The sequence below is a fragment of the Magnolia sinica genome, chromosome 19, assembly GCF_029962835.1.
Source record: "Magnolia sinica isolate HGM2019 chromosome 19, MsV1, whole genome shotgun sequence".
Lineage (NCBI taxonomy): Eukaryota > Viridiplantae > Streptophyta > Magnoliopsida > Magnoliales > Magnoliaceae > Magnolia > Magnolia sinica.
The window spans coordinates 10,248,167-10,256,197 of NC_080591.1; the positions used below are offsets into that span (position 1 = coordinate 10,248,167).

Below are 8,031 nucleotides of genomic sequence, written 5' to 3' on the forward strand. Positions count from 1 at the left end.
ATGTATCTCACCGGTAACCTATGATCCCTTGGCGGATTCCTTCTCACATGTGGCTACTCCACTTACTCTTGTACCTCTGTCTATGTCTCAGTATGAGCCTGTGTCTCATTCCTGTCTATCTGAACATTTATAATTGACTTTTTTGTTTCCTTGTACTCATTCTTAAGAAACAAGGATCCTTCATCGAATTTGACGTCACGACTAAGAATAATTTTCTGTGTGACTCGGTCATCTGTAAAGGTACTCAAGTCACCTCTTTTCTTTCTCATCACCTTTGGCTAAAGTGTTGAGACAACAATCTTAGCGCTAATAGTTGTCTTATCGGTGCATAGAGAGTCTTTGAATGACTCATATGATTCTGGAAAAGAATTCAATAGAATACATGCTTGATCTTTATCCTTTATCATCTCATCTATATTCAGCAAATTGCAAACGAGCCTATTAAAGTTACAAATGTCAGCCTCAACGTCAGACCCCTTAGTAATATCCATATTGAACAACTGTAGCTTCAGATACAAATGATTTTTAAGAAATTTCTTCATATAAATGTTCTTTAACTTCGTCCATGTATCCGCTGCAGTTTTCTCTCTCATAACATTATAAAGGATCTCATCTGTTAGACACAACTGGATTGAGATATCGGCATTTTGATTTAACTTTTTTCATTCTTATTCTTGCATAGTTTCCGATCGCTTTACAAGGAGTGCATCTTCCAATCCTTGTTGATTTAAGATGCCCTTTATCTTCACCTTCCATAGTTTAAAGTTTTTTTTTTCGGAATACTTCTTTACATCGAACTTCATGTTAGATGTCATAGATACATTACTTTCAAATTCGATCTGTTTCCCAATATTATCTTTAATAGCACTTGTTAGGATTCGCAGAAGTACACGGAGCATGATCAAGCAAAGTAATCGCAATAGTACAAACAAATCCAAAAGAGAACAATCCAAAATTCACGCAGAAAAACCCTTACAAGTAAAAACCACGTAAAGGGCTAGATAACTTGACTCAACCAAGTACCCGATTTGGCCAAGCACAAAACTTGGAAGAATTATAAAGGTTAAGTATTGAGTATGGAAAGCAACCAAGCCCTCATCCCCTTAACCCCTTAGTTGAATCCCCATTAACAAGTGCCTTTAAACCATTAATTGTAATGGTGGTCCACTCAATTATTAGATTGGGTCAACGAGCCAAGAAAGACAATTTATCATTAGCCCTTGCCCTAGCATGGGGCCTAGATTTTAGGGCCTGGTGTGGCCCTTGGGTGAAGTTTAAGGGCCCAAGCTTGGCCCTAAAAGGCTGGGCCGAGCGACCCAGAACATCAGCTCCACCATTAATATAAATACATCCATGTGATGCTTATTAGATTGACCTGGAGTCAATGCATGTCACATTAGGGTATATTGTCATTGACTCAGAGTCATCAGTCTCTCCCCCAAAAACATATAATATCATCCGCAGCTGTGCACTGACTCAGACTTAGAATTATGGCAGTTAAAATATATAATATCATTCCCCCTGTTCAACCAACAAGTTGGGTGTCAAAAGTGCCCCTCTGGCCAAGGTGATAATACTCTCAGCCAGCAAGCTACGTGGTGGACTACTCTTGGGTTCGCTTCAATGCTTGTAGATATTATCACGCAAGCTACGTGGTGGACTACTCTTAGGGTCGCTTCAATGCTTGTAGATATTATCAGGCAGGACTGACGTAATGAGATGATAAGAAAGAAGTAATAAAAACTAAAATTGACAAGGATATTTGTATAAATTCACAAGAAAAGAAATTTATAAAATTCAAATAATTTTTTAATAATAATATGTAATTGTACTTAATTACTTCATTACATCACTAATAAATAAGAAAAAAAATCTTAATTTGTAATTACCAAAAATAGTAAATTTCTAACCTTAATTAAGAGTTCTAATTCAACTAAAATAAAATTTACCTAAAACAGTAAATTTGGCTAAATTTAAAAATTTAAAAAAAAAATCCTAGATAAATCTTATTAAAGGAGTTCTAGGATTAGGAGCAATTTTCAAATATAAAAAAATTCTAAAACTTTAAAAATAAAGAAACATAATAAAAATTAGAATTACTAAAAATAATAAATATTTCGAAAATCTCATTTTTGAATTGGATGCACACATTTTCGAAAATATATAGTTTTCAAAATGTTTTTACAAAAACTCATGCGAACTGGTGAGCATTTGGATCTTTGATATATATATATATATATATCAAAGGTAAAGGTAGATCTTTTGCGCTCACAATTAAAATATCGGTTATCATCATATGAACGGAGTGAATATACGCATAAAGCATGGTGTGGCCCCCGCAGAGCTTGGCTGTGTAAAACACCCACTACGGCCTTATTAAATTGACCCATAGCCATTGACGCTGCCTTTTTATGACTTTGGGTCAATGCTCTTACCTGAAACTGAAGTAAGATAAGGGATGTTTATCGTGCGGACCCCCAATGAATGTGTGGTAACCTTAGAATCAAACATGCTTACTTGGCAGCTGGGCCACACATGTCATTGACGTATACCTTTCAAAAGTCCATTAAGTCTAGAGAGGGAATATTTCTGCCCATGTGAGTGCCTTAAACGAGAGAAAAACTTCTATACTCTGTCAGAGCGTGATGGATCATATGCAGGCACGTAGATATTGCGTACTTGGAATACAACAAAGTCAAATTAAACTATTCAAATTATAGGATCTAGCTTAGCTGTACTATGAACATAAAAATAAAATTTAAAAAAATAAATAAAAAAAATTTAAAAAAAAAAAAAAAGATCGCAATTACTCGGCAATCTCAAATCACTAAAAAAGTGATTTACTATAAATAGTAAACTTACTATTTATAAATAGTCATGATTTTAACTAGATTCATGATTTTTGGCCAAAAATAGTAAGGGTCCAATTTGGCCTCACCCACGTTGTTCTTCTAAATTTTCTAAGCCCTTTTTGTGTTAAGTAAAACTCCGCAGCTTAACGGATCAAGAGTTATGATTGAATTAAAACTTATTATAAATAGCAAAAATGAAATTAAAAGGGATTTCGAAGGTTGATATGATAGAATTTCATAAATCTGGTGTGAGAAACCTGTCAATGTAGGCTGGTTGGCTAAAGTAAATTCTCCTACCCCTAAATCATATAAGATACGTTGAATAAGTCATTCCGGGTTTGCAAGATATGTTTGTTTTAGGGTTCCGAGGGTCCTTATCACTTCTTCCTCCGATCGCATGAAAGTGACCGATACCCACTCTACATCACTGCCTCCAGTGGTGGTGTGTTAATGCAGCTAGATTTGATTGGTGGGACCGTAGGCTGTAAGAGATAGCGTGAGGATGGGGGTGCTCCACACCAGAAAATCGGCGTCCATCCCCCTTGTGGTGTGACACACGAGGAAATAAAGGGCATAGATTTGATACTCTGGGAGAGTATAATAGTTCATACACATGGAGTTAGATATTCTCAACATGATATAATTCCAGTTAAACTGTCAGATGGAAGGGGGGCCATTTTGAAATTTAGACTTAAGCATATAGCAAGTACGATTTCAAAGAGCATGCTTGGGTTTTATGACACTTCACACAACCACATGTGCCACGTATTGCACATCCAAACCGTACATCAGGTGAAACCCACAGTTTATAAGTCCAACCAAAAATCAGGCTGGTAAACTCATCATTAACACCACACATGCATGTTGATTGAAAATATTTTTGTGTGAAGGGTCTTGACCGTTCAGATCAAATGGTTAGTATTTATCAGATAGAGATAATATTTGCATACTAGCTTAAGAAATGTACGTTGGACCTAATGAGCAATCTAGTTCAATGGAGTTCACGATGTGTACTGATCCTGATGCAACTAAGAGCACTGTTCTGAAATGCGTGACTTCTCCCTGCCGGCCAATCAGGAATACCAGGCGTGGAGCGGTAGTCACCCTGGGGGACAGATTGACCCTAAAGTCAATCTGACCAACGGTCCTGATTGATGTAGATACTTTCCATATGTTCAGTGCCAACACTTATTGGACTTCTCCAAAGAAAGTTAAATGTGCCATTTTCCAGGAAATTTCAAGGAAGAGAAAAGGGAATCTCCCTCTCTCTAAAAGAAGAGATTATAAATAGAGGGTGGAGGGCCGAAGCTTACTCATTCAATCCATTATTGGAAACAAAGGAAGAGATCATGAATACAAAGGGTTGTATGCTTCTTTGCATTCTCCTCCTTTCCATTCTTCTCATCCCTAGTAAGATATCAGCAAGCCGGATGCTCTACAATTCCCATGTAGGTGAGTATCATGTTGCACATATTAATCCTCCATTATTCTCTTAAACAAGGACCGCTACAAACTTCTTTTAACCACCACATCATAACAAATGTTGGCTGTGGCTCATGATATCTACGGTTAAATCTCCGTACACACATCACAGTGCCTTGTAGAGGGTCCAATCCATGGTTTGCATACTCAAAATATTAGTTACAAGTAATAAAACTTTTTTTCTTTTTTGATATTGTTGCAGATCAACAGGAGGCCAGCCATCAGGTGGATGCAGTCCACGTCACACCCATTCATTATGGCTATCTTGATCCGAATAAACCTGTCAATGGTGGTGGCGGACGCGGCTATACTCGTCCATGCACCAAAGTTTACCCTTGCCGACCACCCGGTCCTTAATACATAGAATATCATATAACTATATATATACAGACACATGTTTAGGCTGTGTTTGGTTGCACCAAATATCATGAAATTAAATAATATTTCATGATTAATCAAGTCTAACTTGGTGAAAAATATCATGAGAGTTATGGTATTTAGTGCAACCAAACTCAACTATAAGCAAATGGTTATTATAATTACATAAGTGAGTTAATTAAAGGAGCTGGATGGATTAGTACGCTACTGAAGCAATTGAGTTGTTGGTTTGAGGATATGGTGTGTTTTTATATTAGCATGGTCCATTTGTGTGAGCCCAAATTCTAAGTTGTTTGGGCCTTCTAGGAGGGCTTTCGATAGTATTTATATGTTTTTCAAGAATATAGTTGTATTTGAATCTTGTGAGCATTCCATCTCAAACAGTTGTATTTGAATCTTGTGGGCAATCTCTCTCTCTCTCTCTCTCTCTCTCTCTCTCTCTCTCTCTCTCTCTCTCTCTCTCTCTCTATCTATCTATGTGCTAGTCTAAATTTAGCGACGGTTCCATGTTGGCAATAAATGGACCGGACCTCAGTAAGAAGAGTAGTGGAACCTGAGTCCAGGCCCATCATGTTTACATGGCAGGCTTGAAAATTTTGCCCAGGTTGCAGTGCTTGTTGGATAGTTAAAACCGTTTGATCTAGGTGATTCTTGAAAAACGTCAAGAATCTTATATCTAGTATGAGGCACCGTAGGATGGACTGTCCAGTTTGATAATTGGACCCTTCATTTAATGGATAAGATATTGGTGTGTTTTATATTAGCATGGTCTATTGCTATGGGGCCTAAATTCTATGTTGTTTGGGCCGGCAAGTTGCCTGTAGTTGTTTTTTAATCTTTCACACTAGTATGTAATTTTGGAAGGCAAAACAAACAAATACAAAGGTTTTTTTTTTTTTTTTTCCTTGAAGTAGATGTCAGTTTACCTCTAATCATGTAGAGACGTCCAAGCCAATCATCAACTGAGGCCCACCCTACCAAAATTAGATCTTCAACATTCTTGTGATATGGCCTATCCATGTGGTGGGTTCCATTATCATTGGTCTTGATCAACCAATGGGTTTGCCACTTGGTCCTAAAATTACTTCCCACTGGTTCAGACCTTAATTTTGAATTGGCCCATTCTATTTATTGCATGAACTATCCTAGCCCAGCCCACTGACACTCTAGATGGTTTATAGGCATGGTTTCTACTACTACTCTGATGAGTCAGATGCCACTTGTCTAAGTTGACTTGAGTTGTTCAGACGATTTACCCATCACAACCCAGCTAGGCACCTGATTAGTTGGTCTCAGTGGCCAAGTTTGTACAATATGTGCTAAATGCGATTATCTAAGTTAGGAAGCATTACATATCACGGCCGTAATTCGGATACAGACTTTCTCTGTACCTTAGGACCTGAGTTATTGTTCATGACTCATACAATAAGTGTATATAATTTCACTTATCGTATAGTTGTTAGGAGGTGAAATTTAATGTAGTTTACATTTTCACCACTATAACATCCGCATATCCATACAATCACATGTCCATTTCATACCAATTTCATCACATTCACAGCCACATAATTAAATCCTTAAACTAAACTACATGTACCCATTTGGGACTTTATTTAATTAGAATATTTAATACCGTTCAACAAAATCACAGTCATAAACAATTTTAAACTAAATCTTGTTGCGCAGCACGCCAACAACACAGTGAACCGAGACCCAATCTCCGGTCTCACCCACAAACGATAAACAGGAATAAATATAGACTAGAGAAAGAATCAAAGCATTCCAAACAAACCACAAGACAAGATATACGTGGAAAAACCCCAACAAGGGTAAAAAACCACGAATGCAAACTTCCACTGTGAAGAAAAATGAAGATTACAAGGCAATATACTAACCTTTCCCTTGGAAGTACATTAAAAACCCTTTACCCACACCTTAGAATTATTTTCCATCATACCTAGAAAAGCCCTAGGGACCCCTATTTATAGTTTAGGGAACTTCCCTTTCGCACCCTTGCGAAAACTGACTTAAAAAATCCGCAATCCGTGTAAGATCCGGAAACAAATCTACGTAACCTCGACTGGTCGAGAGGCTGCTCTACCGGTCGAGCGAACCCCTCGACTGGTCGAGCAGGGGCCTCGACCGGTCGAGCACCTCAGACCAAAAATCAATTTTGCTCGCTGGACTTTGAGTCGAGCCAGTACTCGACCGGTCGAGCAAGGCACTCGACTGGTCGAGCGGCCCCCAGATGTAGCTCCACATCTCAACCATCTCCCACTTGGAAACACATTGTCATAAACCTGTCTTTTTCATCCGGAGTGTACCACCTCCCCGTCTTCAAGCCTGAAGACTAATTAAAGCTGAACAGAACTTCAGCTTCTCCCGTGTGACCACCTTGATCAGCATATCCGGAGGATTCTCACTTGTATGAATCTTCTCCAGAGTAATCGATCCATCTTCCAGTAACGAACGTATGAAGTGATATCTGATGTCAATATGCTTGGCTCTTGAATGAAAGGCTGAATTCTTAGCCAAGTGTATTGCACTCTGACCGTCACTGTATAGCTTACAATCTGCTTGCTTCTTACCCAACTCTTCCATGAAACCTTACATCCATACGATCTCCTTGCACGATTCTGTAGCTGCAACATATTCTACTTCCGTCGTATTAATAGATACTATCTTATGTAACTTAGAGACCTAACTGACTGCAACACTACCCAGAGTAAAGACATAACCTGTAGTATTTTTTTGCTGTCGATATCTTCTGCCAAGTCTGAATCTACATAGCCTTGTAGCTTGATTTTCGATCCACCATAGTACATCCCTATATCCACAGTACCTACCAGGTATCTGAGGATCCACTTCACAACTTCCCAATATTTCTTCCCGGGGTTGTTCAGGAACCTGCTAACAACTCCCACTGCTTAGTAATGTCTGGCCTCGTGCTCACCATAGTATACATGAGACTCCCAATAACTAACCTGTATGGGACTTTAGCCATGTAATCTCATTCCTCTTGCGTTTTTGTCCCTTGCTCCTTAAATAGCTTGAAGTGATTGGCTAATAAAGTGCTAACCGGCTTAGCACCTCCCATATTGAATCGATCAAGTACCTTAGCTATGTACTTTACCTATGAGAAAATCAGTTTTTTGCTTTCCTTGTCACGCTTTATCCTCATGCCTGGGATTTATTTTGTAGCTCCTAAATCCTTCATGTCAAATTCTCTAGACAGTTGTCTTTTGAGATCTGAGATATCCTTCATGCTTGAACCGGCCACAAGCATATCATCAACATACAAAAGGAGGATGATGTATGA

The 8,031-nt window shown here is 38.3% G+C and overlaps 1 long non-coding RNA gene across 1 annotated transcript; it reads left to right on the top strand.

Moving 5' to 3' along the window:
• The first annotated feature begins 3,987 nt into the window (after nucleotides 1-3,987).
• Nucleotides 3,988-5,081, top strand: LOC131235144 (uncharacterized). The gene is made up of 2 exons (XR_009165960.1): nucleotides 3,988-4,304; nucleotides 4,537-5,081. It is a non-coding gene; the product is annotated as an uncharacterized LOC131235144 (long non-coding RNA).
• The last annotated feature ends 2,950 nt before the right edge of the window (nucleotides 5,082-8,031 follow it).